We start from the raw sequence: 14,667 nt of genomic DNA, 5'->3' as shown, positions 1-14,667 counted from the left end.
ATGTCCAAAAGTCAATAATGAAGTACCTCTATAGAAAGTATGGACAGCTCGAAATTTTGGAGGTTAGGTTTGGTCAGGTCATGTAGCTCTCGGGGTCCAAAAGGGCAGCCAACCTATGAACTCGAATTATCCAGTGGTACTAATTTAAACTGCGACAGTGGGTACACCGATCAAATATTATCACGTCGAAGTGGGCCCAAGAGAGGGCGAAGCACCCTCTGGGGGTTGGGTCGCGTAGCGGTCAGGGGACATAGCCCCCTAGTTTTTCAATAAAAATGTCAGACTCTTAACATCAAATTACGAACAAAATTCTCTGAAAAATCCGAGGAAAATATTTGCAAATATTCCCGAAAATGTCTATGGTGTGTCGAGAAATTTGTCAACGTCTGGGAGGCTCATATCGCGTTCTTACTTGGCATGGCGGAATAGCTAACTAGAGGATAATTTCAAGAGTGCTGCCGTGCTAAGGAAAAACGCCTAATAAACCTTCAGGCGTTGCCCAATTGCCTTTGATAAAACACAAATTTCATGGTTAACTTATGAATATTTTTCTCCAAAATTTTCAGATAATTTTGCACGCAATTCCATCGGAAAGTGCCGAAAATTTCTGGAGAAAATATTCCTAACTCTTCACAAAATGAGCATTTTATCGAAGGCAATTTGGCAACTCTCGAATATTTACACGGCGTCCCTCCGGTCTTCCTTAGCACGGCAGAGTGGTGGAACACCGAAAGTAGAAGTTTCCTCTTACAGGGTTGAAAGTAGCATTTGCTCATAGAGAAAAAAAAGGAGGTGTTTGCATTTCGGGCATCTTGGAATTTTTTGATGACTTGATGACGTAGGTGGGTACAGTGTGAAGGGGACGTCCCTGTACCCAGCTGTACCCACCTACGTCATCAAGTCATCAAAATACTCCAAGATGCCCGAAATGCAAACACCTCCTTTTCTTTCTCTATGGCATTTGCTGACTATCACATGATATCGACGGTGAAACTACCAAACCACGTATCTTGTTTGCGGTGTTTAAAAATGTACGCTCGCATTTTATTCTTTTGAAGTCTACCAAATCAATATCATTCCTTGAAATTTTCACAGAATTTTCTCCGCACAAAGAGGAAAAATCACAGAAATTTTCAAGACTAGACGTTAAGTAGTTTTTCATTTAAAAAATAAAGTATGACAGGAAGTCTGCGACGTCGCAAACCGAGATACGTGGTTTGGTAGTTTCACCGTCGATATAGGTTTCTTAAGGTAGTAAATTCATGTAATACAAATATATGCGTAAATATAAGGACTGTAGGAATACTTCAAGTATTGCACCGAACACAGCACGCCACCGTAGGGTTAGCGTAAATCGCATATTAGCGCCTACAAGACTCTAGGAATACTTCACGCATTGCGCCAAACACAGCTGTCGGCGTTAAACGCATACTGGCGCCTACACTGCCGTGCTAAGGAAGAGCGCCGTATGAAAATTCGAGGGTTGCCAAATTTCCCTCGGTAAGATGTTTATTTTTAAGGAAAGTTATGAATATTTTTCCTTGAAATACTCAGGAGCTCTGTGTGAAATTGCGAAGACAATTGTCTGAAAAATTGGAAGGAAAATATTCATAACTTTACCAGGAAATTTGGCAACGCCCGAAAGTTCATACGGCGTTTTTCCTTAGCACAGCAGTACATTACTGAAGGAATTCTCTATCCATTACTCGTAAAACCCGATCCGCTCTTTAATCGTCGCTTATTCTCTTAATCTTTTGGAAGGTTTCGGGCGGTCTGGATAACCTGGAAGTTAGGGAATTTATGGCAACTTGGAAAAGTCATGGAAAGTTATGGAATTTTGCGAACAGCGTGTATCAGAAATAAGGGAAATTAAAGAGGAACAACTTTTTACAGAGTGCTACTACCTTCAGACATTGCATTACAATGTTCGCTGATTTTGAACTTTTTACAAACTGATTGCGGTGGACGCACGGGTTGTAATACAGCAACAAACAGCATATCACTTCGAGGGAAAACTGTGCTCGTGTGAGCTTCTTCCATCTGTATTGAGATTTTCAGCTTCATGCTGAATTTTTAACGCACGTCGGCAAGAACTCCAACATACTGTCCAACAACTTTTTTCCTGTCTAATGTCCGTTTATTGTTTGTTGGCTATTACTATGTCCGTTGTAGACGAACTCGTTTCGTTGGGATACACTGATACACCCGTCCGGAACTCGCGTTCCGCCGATTCGACCCAAATGAATTACCCGCAGGTTAAAGGAGACGACGTGATTAAATCAACTGCCCCTGGAAAGTATCGACAACACATTTCACATGGCCAGGATTAATACCTGTATGGCTCCCCGTGGGGGGGGGGGGGGGAGGCGGGGCTCAGGTAATGAATTCCCACAACGCCGGAAGGGCAGCGGAATCCCGGATGGCGGGAGTAATTCGAGCGCGGTTCCGAGCCCAAATCCGCCGGGAAATCCGCGAGAGGTAGGCAACCCGCCCGCCACCGCCGCGGCCCCGAAATTTATGGGGCGTTGATGACGCGGTCGGCGGTGTGTGTTCGCGATTTCGCGCTCGTAAATTCCCCGTCTCCGCGGGCCAACAATGCCGTAATTGACCGCCGGACGGGGCTCCAAATCAAGTGGGGATTACTCGTTGAAGTCTCGCCAAGGACAGGGTTCCGGTCGCATCCAGAATGCCCGAATTTAACACACCGGTGGATCACTTTTTGAAATGAGGAACCTTTTTTTTCTGGCTCGTCCGTACATATATCAAGCGGCCACCCCAGCGCACTATAGGCATAGAGTACATAGATTCGTATTGTAAATGGGAGAGCTGGCGCCATTTTCAAGCATTTTCCAGATCCCGAATTCCGAGACTCCTGTGTGACGCCGGGTCACTTTTTCGAGACATAATCGATTGTTTTCGATACACGGGGACCCGGTCATCTGTAACAAAAAGGATAGGAATTGCTACGTATTCTACATAGCTAGCTTTGTAAACCAAGTAGGTGTTCATATACAACACCACTAATAGTAGTAAAGGCAATATGTATTAATAGCACACTTACCCTAGTGATGGTACCTCAGTACACGGCCGTGCTAAGGAAGAACGCCGTATGAACATTCGAGAGTTACCAAATTTCCCATGATAAGACATGTATATTTGACGACATTCATGCATATTTTCCCTTGAAAGTTTCGGATATTTTAGATTAGATTCCGTATAAAATTCTCTGAAAATGTTGAGAAAAATATTCATAATTTTCTCAGTAAATTCGGTAAAATCGAAAAAGACTTGGCAACGTCTGAAGGCTCATACGGCGTTCTTCCTTAGCACGGCAGTATAGTTCGCAGACCGAAAATTATTGCTTCATTACGAATATTCTGCCGTGCTAAGGAAGAACGCCGCATGAGCCTTTAGACGTTGCCAAGTTTCTTCCGATAAAAACCGAATTCACTGGGAAAATAGCGAATATTTTCTTCCAAAATTGTCAGACAATTTTGCACGCAATTTAATCTAGATTATCTGAAAATTTCAAGGACAAAATATGCATGAATGTCGTCAAAAATACATGTTTTATCAAGGGAAATTCGGCGAATCTCGAATGCTCCTTACCACGGTAGTATTAGTGGTGTTCCATATGAACATCTGATTGCTTTATAAACCCATAGATTTTTCTCCGTGATGAATGCGGTATCGTGATCGGCGGTAGCGCCACTCATTAAAAGGAGCCCCCTTTTGTCTCTTATAGAGGTCTCGATCCCTTTCGGACTCCGCCCATCGTATGGAGCGCACGCTTGCCTGGCCCACGCTCCCTCCAAATCTAATCCCGTCGAAGCTCAACCGACTCGTGCATCTTTTAAGAGACGCTATGAAAAAGAGCTTTGGTTTCCGGTAACTCTTCCCGCTCGTCAACGGCGTCGGATGGGAAAGTTCGGGGAAAGTTCCCGAGGAATGTAAACTTTCCGCCCTTTGATCGATGTTTCGCACTCGATCCCAGCTGTTTGATTAGCGCCCGAGTTTCAGACACTGCCTCGGTTACTTTTCATCAATCGGAGGGATTGAATAGTTTTCGGATTGTTTAACTTCTCCGGCCCCGCCTCGGTGATTTATAGGAGCCGAGTTCTTTTACACTCTCGGCTCCGAACAATGAGATTAACTCATCTTTTTTCAGTGTGCATGCGGAATGGAGCGAGCAAGTCTCTTACTACGCCTATAAAAAGACACTTTCAGGCGGGGCTTCCCTGCCGTGATAGCGAAGAGAGCAGTAAGTGAATATTGTAAAGTATCCTAGTGCGCAAGGGTGGGATGAAACGCTTCCTCGTATGGAATGTTTACCTTAGAGTCCCTTTATACTGAGAGTCAAGGCAACACCCCCTCATGGAGTCATAAACGGGAATAAAGATTACAGAAATTGAACGTGTTTTGTAATCTTTGATCGGCCCATTCTCAAATTCCTTTCTCCGTTCCTTCTCTCACTCCGTTTGTTTCTTGCCGAACCCGTGATTCCCTGGTCCAATCCAGATCATAATATTTGCAATCGGTGAAAATGTAATCTTTATTCCCGTTTGTGACACTGTGAAGGCCTAAAATACGGGAACCAATTAGAAATGGATTCACATTGTCTTGACTCTCAATATAAAGGGACTCTGAAGTATCCTAGTGCGCGAGGGTGGGGTGAAGCGCCTTCTCTTACGGAATGCTTAATTGCTTACCTGTGTCGTAGTATCGTTTTTGAAGCGGGAAGTTTAAAAAGACGCACTTTTCTCAGACAGATTGTAATATTGATTTCGAAACTGCACTCGAATACGATATGTTTCCTCTAAAAATACCACGCCTTTATCACGTTGAATTTCCTTGTCTTCATGGTACATGAATTCCTCAGTGTCATGACAACAGAAGTGCCGTCTCAAAATTCGAAAAAAAATGACGAGCAGCTGAACTTACGGAATTAATCGATGCGACCTTTCGTACGTCGTTCTGACCTAAAAAATGGCGTCCGTCGAATCACCGTAATCCCTGAAAATTTGAATAGCCTGGAGCATGGATGTCCCTACCGCCCTGTTGTCTAAGGACATTAAATTTCTGTCTATAGTTGGCTGTAGACCTCTGAGAAGAGATATACTTAATACATTAAACCTGCAAAAAAAAAAAAAAAAAAAAAAAAAAAAAAAAAAAAAAAAACTTTTGAGGTTATGTTTACGTGTTGAACCAATCGATATCGATACAATCACCTGTTCGATGCATCGAACCCGATCCATCCCCGCCCCCGCAGGAGGACGGCCCCTACTCGAACGGCCCCTCAGCACGGCAAATTATCTCATGTGTGCAACAGATCTGCTCGCGTTCGGCAACCCCCCCCCCCCTCTGCTCCACCGCCCCCCTTCTCTGCTCCACCGCCCCGAACCCCGAGAAAAGAATTAAGTTCTAATATCACTTTTGACAGCGGTATACTTTCAGCGGCGCGGGGCGGAATTTCGGAAGCGACCGGGGAGAGGGGGGGGGGGGTCGGTTGGCGGGAAGATTGAGCCACTCGGCACTCGAGCGTCGTTCCGTAGCTTCCCGAACGGGGGGGGGGGGGGGGGGGGTGTAGTGTAAGATCTCTCGTAATCTGGCGCGTCGCGCGGCGGGAACCCCTCAACCCCGGCCGGGGCCCCGGTGCGGGTCCGCCGTTTTTGCAACGGGATAATCTGGAAGTTGCGCAGGTATCGCCGCGCTCCTCCGGGGCTCGAGCCAGGACCGTCTGAGGGAGCCCTTATCGCTCCCTCGCAGCCATTATAAATCGAGCCCCCCCCCCCCCCGCCCTCCCCCGCCACGGATCCGCTGCGAGCTCTCCGCGCCCTGATGCCGGATCCAATAGTAGAGACCCTTATGCGGGGAGTTGAGACATAAAAAGCGGATTTTCGCGACTGGGATCGCGGTGATTTTCTGGAAAGATGACTTTTGTATTCTGCGTACTGAGGCCTTATTGTCTCCACGGGATGTTTCACGGGATTTGTCCCTGGGAAAAATCCCACTTACAAAGTTGGGAAAAATATTGAGTTAATCAATATTTTTCCAAGTACGGTTTCCAAGTATTTTCCTGGTACTTGTACCCCTAGGACCCACTGAGAGAAGAAGAGGTGAAAACGAATTGCGCGACATTTTATTCATTACTCCATTGTTAACGTTTGTTTAGTTAAAATAATGTGTCTATAATTGTCAATTGAGTGCAATTATTATTTTAATCCCGGTTAAATACTCGACTTTAACTAATTTATCTTCCCGCGCAAACTAGTCGCAGGACTGTATGAGCCCCGTCCCGTGGAGACGGTAACTGGGAAAAATCCCAGAAGTTTCATCCCTGCGATTCGAACTTGGGACAAATCCCATGAAAACGTCCCGTGGAGACAAGGCCTAAGAGAGAACGCCGTATGAGCCCTCAGAAGTTGTCATATTTCCGTCAATAAAAATCGAATTTCACTCGGGGAAAAAAAAACACATTGGATCTAGAGTCCAGACTCTTAAAAACACCGACAAGAAAAAGTACCCTTGATTCAATCAGAATCTAGCTTAAGCCAAGAACCAAGCCTCTTAATTTAAGCGGATTTCGCTTTGATTCAAGCAAAAATCCGATTGAATCAAGAGTGTTTTTTTTGTCAATGTTTTCAAGAGTCTGGACTCTAGATCCAATGTGGTTGTTTTTCCAGTGTGGGGTAAATTGTCAATACTTTTTTTCAAATTTTTCAGAAAATTTTGATCACGATTTAATGTAAATCTTCTGAAAATTTTAAGGAGGACCACGTACAACTTTCATCAAAAATACATGTTTTATGCGGAGGAATTTGGCAACTCTCGAATGTTCTTACGGCGTTTTTCCTTAGCAGTATTACTATCGCAGGGTTGTCACAGTGGGACAATACCGGTAAAACCGAAGAATCGCAGGGAATTTTAAATAGTCAGGAAAAATCCGGAAATGGCAGGAAAAATGACGGAAATGTTAAGGAAAATGACAAAAATGTCAGGGAAAATGACGAAAATGCCAGGGAAAATGACAAAATGTCAAGGAAAATGACAAAAATATCACGGAAAAATCGTCAAGTCACCTCTACTTAGAAGCGGGTGGTAGAAGGTAGAAGCGGTAGAAGCGGGTGGTTGTAATGGACAAAGGTTGTGGGTAATAGACTAACTAACGGCAACCTGCTAGACACCGGATCGATATGGTAGTCTATCATTTACCGCCTTAGTCTGTAAGGACCACTTATTTCAACCAATAGGATCGCTCCATACTGTTATGTCTTCTTTGTCTGTAGCTTTGTCTATCAATTTCAACAATCAGCTCGCTGATAACGATGCAGCTAGAGTCGATTCATGACGTCGCTCCTCTGACGTAAGGGCATATTCCGATTTCGGGAAGAGTCAGTGGCGAGACGTGATTGATCGATTATAGATATTTCCCCGTTTGAAGCAATGGTTAAGAATCGATTATTAAGGTCTTTGTTATGCGAACACCCTGTCTACCGATCCTCTTCCATGAGTTCAAATGGCAGATCAAATATATATCGCAAAGCACGCCACGCCACTGAGATGAGTCCCAGAAAGCATGGATTCATACGTAAAACAGGGTTCACGTGGGGATCGAAATACGCCCTAGCGTCAGAGGGGCGACGCTTTTAGAGAACCCCCACTAACAATCGAAGCAATGTGATCGGATGTGGTAGAAGTTAAGTTCGGAGGTCAACAGTTTTTCTCGAATAATGATGATTGATGAGGAACTTGTTGAGCTTAAAATATGCCAACTGTAGACTGCTGAATGCCGGAGGCGAGTTTCTCAAGTCAGGGTAGGGTTCCTGAGCCAATTGTTGAACTCTCTGGTCATCAGTCATCCAGTGGCGTGGCGTGCTTTGCAATTTATCGATTGCTCTATCATTTAAAGCTATGGAATAGGATCGATGAACAGAATGTTTGCAACGAACTCCTCAATAATCGATTCTTCATGGCAGTTTCAAAGGGGGAATTATCAATAATCGATCATTCATTAGAGAAGTATACACTATCCGGGAATTTCGTCATATCCCATCATAATGACCTCTATTTGAGGACTCTCCATGAGGTTTATGTGTTTTTCGTAAAAATAAACAGACCACTGGTTTTTCATCTTTTAAGGCTGGAGTAATTTTCATAAAGGTGGCAACGCCCCTTCATCTTTCTAAATGGGTTATACAATCCTACCCAGTCCAAAGCGTGGTTTCGGGAGATTTTTTTTTTTTTTTTTTTTTTTTTTTTTTGAGAATTTTATAAAAGTAACATCTATTAAAGCCTTTTTGAGCTATTATCACAATATATTTAGCCGTATACAAACTGAGGATTCAGCTCAACCATCGAAATCCATCGATCATTGAACAACCCCTGAAATTCTTCTTCCCTTTTCTATCGTATTGCGCAATCAAACGAAAGGTTCTGGCTATTTTATACTCTGCTTTTTCGAAGGAAGGACTACGTTCATATTGGTTCAATCATTAAGGTAATTTGATGGACGCCACATTTTGTGTCAGAGCGACATTCGGTACATCGCATCGATTAGTTTCATTTTCTCAGCTACTTGTCATTTTTTTCGAATTTTGAGATCGCAATTCTGTTGTCAGGAGACTAAAGAATTCCTTTACCAATTTTGAAAAAGAAATTCAACGTAATAAAGGCGTGGTTTTTCGAGTAAGAAAATATCGCATTCGATACTGATATCGAAACTGCTTTCGTATGCAATATTTTCTCCCTAAAAAAACCACGCCGATATCACGTTGAATTTGTTTGTCAAAATTGGTGAGTGAATTCTTTAGTCTTCTGACAACAGATATGCGTTCTCAAAATTGGAGAAAAATGACAAGTAGCTAAAAAAATGGAACCGATCTATGCGATGTATCGCATGTCGTTCCGACACAAAATATAGCGTCCATCGAATCACCTTAAGAAAATGTTCAATTTCGAATGGTTTGACAACAATGCATGCGTGGAGAGGAATCTTTAAGTGTGGGTAGGGGGACTCAAAACACGAAATCTACGACCGTGAGTACGAGTTATGGAACACCCTGACTTGAGCCGAGTGCGACGTTGCAAAATTAGGGCTTTAATCGGCTCAATAATAGGTCAGTTGTCTCAATCGTAGCTGAGAATTGTATGTTTGAATGTATGTTTGTATGTATGAATTGTATGTCTATCGTATGAACAGGAAGAGAAGCAGAAAACTTTTTTTGTCTTGCTTAAAAAAGAAAAAAAAGCAGGAACAGAAATTTTGAAACAGCGCTATTGAGGTACGTGGATTTGCACGTCAATATAGGGCTTCTTAAAGGAAGAAGCTGTTAAAAGGACGACAATGGATACGACCCTAAGACGTACCCAAAATATAGGAAAAGACTTAAGAACGACGAGGGTACGAAGATAAAGAAGGAGGATTAAAGATGAAATGGACGTGTTTATGCCAAAAGGAACTACGTGCATAGGGTTTGCTTGAGACATAGTTTCTTTTGGCATAAATACGTCCAAATGTAGTGGTGAGAACTATGTGTACTATGACGTGAGCCCCGTTACGCATATATTCTAATGGGTCTCAGGGCTCATTTCTTAATACACATAGTTCCGTTTGGCGTCCATTCAAGAAGAAGAAATAACCCTTTGTCACTTGAGCCAATCGTTGATTTTGAAGAGAAAATCTATATTGTACAGTATTTTTTCGACAATAGAATCAGTCGGAGTCGATTTTTGTAGTTTTTTTAAAGTTAGGAGATCAGACTTATAATGCTCCCCAAAAATCATTTCTTGCTTCGATTTCAATTTAATACTCCAGCATAGAGATAAAGCTGAAAATCATTTGTTGCTTTCATGCAACGCTATGCAATGAATGGTTTATCTTTTTCCACGCGAGATACGATAATCCCCAGGAAGAGCAAGCTAATGGAAACATCACGCGAGGTATTGCGGGAAACGTGACAACACGATGAAGGCGCTCAGCCGAGATGAATTTCTAAGAGGCCCGTTCGAATCATAAATTCGGGCGCAAAATTAACTACAATAATCGACTGGTAAAGAGGGGTCCGGCGATAATATATTCCGAGCCTCCCCAAGACGCCATAACTAACCTTAATGAAACCCCTTACGCTTTGTGCCACCTTTTCGGCTCTGTAGCCATGTTTTTCCGAGCGGGGCGTTTCGGTACACGGCCTCACGCAGTCCCTGGATTACTCGTTAACCTAGTTTACACCCGCGACGTGGCGTGCTTTGCGATAAATCGATTGTTATGCCATTTAAATCTATGGAAAAGGAACGATAATCAGGGTGTTCGCAGCGAACACCTTAATAATCGATTTTTTACCATAGGTTTAAATGACATAACAATCGATATATCGCAAAGCACGCCACGCCACTCCCGACTTTGTCCGTAATTGATTTTAATTCACGTCCTGAAACGTTTAAGTTCTATCATAAATGAGTCGTGAGATATGCTTCTCCGTAGCAGCCCGTGACATAGAAATGTCGATGAAGTTTAAAGGTGATCTCGTCTGTGAGAATCAAAATTTAAGTTAAATTTAATTAGTCGAGTTTTAAAATAAATAAACAATTGAAAGAAGAAATATGAATTAATTATGAGATACTTATCTTTTACCTTTTTTACCAGAGTCAATTGGACTGCGTTGAACAGAAAGGAACCAAGCCACATCAGCTATTGCCAATTTTAACCGGGCAATTTAATTTTTTACGAGGAAACGTTTGTGCGGATCCCTTTGAAAATATTAAGGAATTTGCTTCGTACTATGGAGAAAATTCACTGAAATTTGCACGAAAATCCGCACAACTGTTTTCATGTAATAAATTAAATTAGCCGATTAAATTTGGCAATAGCTGATGTGGCATGGCTCCTTTCTGTTTAACGCGGTCCAATTCAAAATAAAAAAAGTATAGGATCTCGAAATTTATAAATATAGATACAAATGCATAGTTTTAACATTTAAAAGTTCAAATAAATAAATTTTTAGATTTCACATAAAATCATGTTGTATAAAATTAAAGCTGTAAAGTTGGATGAGATAAAAAGGTTATGACTCTAAAAAAAATCCAGTACCTAGCACTATTTTTTTTCAACCCGGAATGCAATTTTAGACTCATCGTAACGTATTGTAATGTATTAAAATTACATATCCTTTTGCGTTTGACGTGTACAGCGCAAACAGCACTTGAAGTCAACACTTCAAGACTCTATCTGCTGTCCAGTGTCCGTACGTCGCATTCGGACCAATATAAAACGCCTTCAAATGCGCGTGATACTCTGCAACACACCAGAGTTGATATAGTTGTATCCTTAGGTTTGAACCTAACTCGAATAAATTGCTCTACCAAATGAGACATGTTAACCTGTGAACTGCTGTACTTCAAGTCACCTCGCTTATTTTATGCCCGTTATTGTCCGTTAAACACATTTAAATTTTAATTGATTTGAAAGAAATAATTATTTTTGTTTATGTGACCAACAGAAGAGGCTCAGCTTAATCCTAATAGCTTGACAATATACCCTATTCTTGAAGCTTCCACAGTTGTGGAGCACACTTTTTATGAACCAGAGAGTGTTTTTAGACAGGGAACTCGATTTTTAAATCAATTTTTTTAAAATTCCAGCTTCATTCCCATGCGTAGAAAAACTGTTGAGAGTAGGCACTTGATTTTGTTCACATTTTTAAGTCTAGAATATGGCAGCTTTTCATATTACAGGAGATCAAGGTTCCTTTTTTCTTGATTGGTCACGTATGCCAATAAACCTGGAGGAAAATACAATTACATTCGAATAATATTGATATCGTAACATTTGTGCCTTACCCGCTGCATAAACATGTTTTCCAAAAACAAGCATGACCTCAGAATTCTGTAACTAAACTCTTCCGCCTTAGCTCCGGTGTATCAAATGGATCGAGTTGAGTAGAAAGGAACCAAGTCACATCTGTTATTGCCAATTTTAAGGGATTGATTTAATTTTTTACATGAAAACGGTTGAGCGGTTCCTGGCACAAATTTCAGTGAATTTTCTACGCAGTATGAAGCAAATTCTTCAAAATTTTAAAAGCAATCCGCACCAAAGTATTTTTATAAAAAATTAAATTGCCCAACTAAATTTGGCAACAGCTGATGTGGCTTGATTCCTTTCTGCGAAACGTGGTTCAAATTAGCGTAAGTGGAACGAACGAAGAAATAAATATCTACTATGTGCACAAAGAGCGGAGAACGAACAAAAGGTCCCTTCAGAACCGTGAAATAAAAAGCAGGAGAGGCGGAAAGCTTACGAAATCAACCCATTTTAAGTAAAATGCCCCTTAATATACTCGTTTCAATCCCTTTGTCAACAATTCATCTTGCCAGAGTGTGCTGAAAATCAGCAGTTTCCCCTGAGAACTAATCGGAAAGTCTAAGTATTATCGGACGATTTGGCGACTCTCTCGTCAGCGAGTCCGTAACAAGCGATCGAACAAGGGCAACAACGGAACTGCAGATGAGAAATAACTGCGCAGAGAAGAAACTCGCTGTTAAATTTTACGGGGAACCATCTTCGGGACCGCCTCGGTAAAAGTGGGAGCAGAGGATTGATACGACGCGCCAATTTCCAAGTCATTAACTTTTTGTTGACGCAGAACGGGACTCCGTCAGGAAAACAGGGACGCCAGAACGGTGCGCGTCGAAGCTGATATACCGACAGCGACGCTATATTTTAGAGACACCGATCCTTGAAAGGTATAGAAGCACTGGGAGGCTACGCCCCCTGACCTCTACGCGGCCCAACCTCCAGAGGGCGCTCCGCGCTCTCTTCACTGAAAACAAATATCGGTGTATTTACTAAGAAAAGGGTAAAATTACCAAGAATTCAGGTTCTATTTAATCCCAGTTTTTTCTTGGTAAAATTACCATTTATGGAATTGGTAATTTTACCGAGAAATATCGGTAACATTATTGAACTTTCTCGGTGATTTTACTGGACCTTGGTAAGAACGCCAATATTTTTTATCGACTGTGGTAGAATTACCGAGATAAAATGGCAAAGTTACCGGGAATTGATTACCAATGAAAGTGGTATTCCTACCTGGGAAAAAAAAGTAAAAATACCGATTTTTAGGTAAGCTAACCAGTCTGTCTTGGTAAAATTACCAATAATTGGTAAAAAAAGTGAGATGGTAAAGGTACCAACGGACCTTGGTAAAAACGCCGAGAATTTTTTTTCAGTGTTAGACCCGCTTCGACAAAAGAAAGTGGAGAGAACAGTAAGTGCATTTCTGTATGAGCCATCGTTAGCACATGCTTTTAGGTGTCTCGAGGTTCATCCCAGCATGCACTTACTGCTCTCTTCGATATTACGGCGCACGGTGGATCGAGTCAATTAGAGAGGTCGGACATGAAATGTTTGACTAAAACTGCTAATCTTGATGTTTCTTTCGTCACATTTTAAATTACGAGGGTGCATCTTGAAGAAAATTTCACGAGAAAACCAATGAAACCACTCTTAGTACTTCAACGTTGTGTATAAACGGAGTTATAAGCGTTTAAAATTTCCAAATTTTGTCTGACCTCTTCTATTTACTCGACCCACTGCACGGTAGTACGACGTTCCTTTGCACGGTAGAATAAGCCTTTAAAATTACCTAAGGTTTGTACATATGATCGAATGAATCACCACAACTCACCAAACACTTCAAAAGTCATCGAACAGCAGCTGAAACCCAGACGGGAGAACAGTCGTAGTAATTAGGTTCTCCGAGTCGTTAAACAATCGGACGTATTTCTATCGAACGGAACTATGTGCATTGTGACGTGAGCCCTCTAATGCACATATTCTCACGGGTCTCAGGGCGCATGTCCTAATGCACATAGTTCCGTTTGGCAGAATACGCCCAATTTAGTGATCGCGTGCACAGCAAGAGCGTCGGATGTTCAGAATGGCCACCTGTCGCCTGGAGGTTAGGTAAGTACGGTCGTGAGGATTTTAGTGACTAAGTTCTGCAATTTCTGCCGTGCTAGGTAACAACGCCGTGTAAGTAGTCAAAGGTTGCCAAATTTTTCTTTGAAAATAGTTATTTTTGAGAAAGAGTTATGAATATTTTTCTTTGGAAGTTTCGGACTTTTTAAATCAAATTACGAACAAAATCCTGTGGATAATAACAGGAGGAATATTCAACAAATTTCCCTGAAAATTCGTGATTAATTGAACTCTGGAAAAAAACACATTGGATCTTGAGTCCAGAATCTTGAAAACATTGACAAGAAAAAACACTCTTGATTCAATCAGATCTAAGCTTAAATCAAAAGGAAATCCGCTCAAATTAAGAGGCTGAGTTTTTGATTTAAGCTAAGAGTATTTTTTCTTGTAGATATTTTCAAGAGTCTGGACTCTAGAGCCAATGTGTTTTTTTTTCCAGTGAAGGAAATGGCAACACTTGATGGCTCATACGGCGCTCTTATTTCGCACGGCAGATTTGGTACAGTGGTGTGGCGTGAATTGCGATGTATCGATAGTTATGCCATTTAAACCTGTGGTAAAGAATCGATTAATAAGGTGTTCGCTGCGAACACCCTGTTTATCGATCATTTTCCATAGGTTTAAATGGCATAACAATCGATACATCGCAAAGCACGCCACGTCACTGATTTGGTAGTACCAGGAGTTTT

The 14,667-nt window shown here is 41.8% G+C and overlaps 1 protein-coding gene across 4 annotated transcripts in view; it reads left to right on the top strand.

Annotated features, from left to right (window-relative positions):
• Positions 1–14,667, top strand: part of LOC109039076 (5-hydroxytryptamine receptor) — a 657,585-nt gene that overhangs the window by 223,246 nt on the left and 419,672 nt on the right. The window lies entirely within an intron of this gene.

This window comes from Bemisia tabaci, chromosome 9, assembly GCF_918797505.1.
Source record: "Bemisia tabaci chromosome 9, PGI_BMITA_v3".
Taxonomy (NCBI): domain Eukaryota; kingdom Metazoa; phylum Arthropoda; class Insecta; order Hemiptera; family Aleyrodidae; genus Bemisia; species Bemisia tabaci.
This window is presented reverse-complemented; position numbering and strand designations above follow the sequence as displayed.